The sequence below is a fragment of the Lathyrus oleraceus genome, chromosome 5 (assembly GCF_024323335.1).
Source record: "Lathyrus oleraceus cultivar Zhongwan6 chromosome 5, CAAS_Psat_ZW6_1.0, whole genome shotgun sequence".
In the NCBI taxonomy this organism is placed as follows: domain Eukaryota; kingdom Viridiplantae; phylum Streptophyta; class Magnoliopsida; order Fabales; family Fabaceae; genus Lathyrus; species Lathyrus oleraceus.
The window spans coordinates 588966159-588967967 of NC_066583.1; the positions used below are offsets into that span (position 1 = coordinate 588966159).

General features: G+C 42.1%; 1 non-coding gene across 1 annotated transcript; it reads left to right on the forward strand.

The window, feature by feature from the left end:
• Positions 1-786: 786 nt before the first annotated feature.
• Positions 787-893, forward strand: LOC127089710 (small nucleolar RNA R71). The gene has a single exon (XR_007791268.1). It is a non-coding gene; the product is annotated as a small nucleolar RNA R71 (small nucleolar RNA).
• Positions 894-1809: the final 916 nt, after the last annotated feature.

The window sequence follows — 1809 nt, forward strand, 5'->3', positions numbered from 1 at the left end:
TTAGGTTGCGGTTGTCCAGGAAATGTGCCAGCGGGAGTGGCAGTAGATGCTTGTTGCTGAGCCACTTGTGAAATCTGTGTTTCAAGCATTTTATTGTGGGTGGATAAGGCGTCTACTTTGCTTGCTAGTTGTTTAAGTTACTCGCTAGTATGTATGTTTTGGTTCAAGAAGTCTTTGTTTGTCTGAGCTTGGGTAGCTATGAAGCTTTCCATCATTAGTTCAAGGTTGGACTTCCTAGGCATGTTAGTAGCATCATTAGCTGGCTTTTGATATCCAGGAGGAACAGCGGGTGCTTGGCCAGGTGCATACAGGGCGTTGTTATTCTTATACGAAAAGTTAGGATGATTTTTCCAACCTGGGTTATAGGTATTCGAATAAGGATTTACTTGTGCGTAATTCACTTGATCGGTTGGGACTCCTGCTAATATCTGACATTCTGGTGCAGTGTGTCTAAGAGTTCCATATAACTCACAGTTTGGAGTCACGGCAGCCACGGTGGCTACGGGTGGTATGGTCAAGTTGTCTAACTTTTTAACAAGGGCGTCTACTTTTGCATGGACGTGGTCAAGGCTACTGATTTCGTACATTCCACCTTTTGTTTGGGACTTTTCTACTGGAGTTCTTTCACCTCCCCATTGGCAATGGTTTTGGGCCATGTTTTCGATGAGTTGATAGGCTTCGTTGTATGGCTTGTCCATAAGTGAACCACTCGCGGCAGCGTCTACTGTCAGTCTTGTGTTATACAGAAGCCCATTGTAAAATGTTTGAATGATCACCCAGTCTTCGAGACCGCGATGTGGAAATATCCTCATCATGTATTTGTATCTCTCCCATGCATCATAGAGAGATTCTACATCTTTTTGTCGAAATCCGTTGATTTGAGCTCTCAACATAGCAGTTTTGCTTGGCGGAAAATATCGGGATAAGAAAATGTTCTTCAGTTCTTTCCATGTTGTAACTGAGTTGGATGGCAAGGATTGCAACCAAGCCCAAAATCTGTCTCTTAGTGAGAAAGGAAAAAGGCGTAGTCTTATCGCATCTTGAGATACACCATTCGCCTTCATAGTGTCTGCGTACTGCACAAACTTGGTCAAATGTTCATTAGGGTCGTCCGTAGGATTTCCAGCAAATTGATGTTGTTGGACGGCTGATAATAATGTGGGTTTCAGCTCGAAATCGTTTCGATTGATAGTAGGGGCAGCAATGCTGTTGTGAGGTTCTTGTTAGGACGGGGTAGCGTAGAACTTAAGAGGACAATTTTGTGGATCTACTGCAGCCATGGTTGGTTTTTTAACTGGTTCAACAGTAAGAAAGAATATATCGGGAATATTGTACCTTTGTTGGTACTCAAGTATTCGGCGTCTTAAATATAAGAAACGCTCTAATTCAGCGATTGGTGGTGCTAAGTTATCTCCTTGTGAGCGAGTACTTGGCATACAATCGGGGGAAATAAGGGAAAGGAGATTAGTTTTACCTTAGTCTATACCGTGCAACGAAAGAATCGCACTATTTTACTAAATCAGGTCCCCGGCAACGGCGCCAAAAACTTGATACGTCTTGTGACCGTATATAGAATATAGTTTATCGGGTACTTGACTGCAAGTGCACAATCCGGTCGTTTTAGTTATAAAAGATATCGAACCCACAGGGACCGATGGTCAAACTAATGCTACCGACGTTACTATGTTTAGCTAAGGGAATGATTTTTAGAAGTTTGGTTGAAGAAAATTAAATCTAAGGGAAGTTAAGTTTTAAGAAAATATTAATAGAAGGATATCATTATGCAACGAATTAATCGTCAGGGATCCG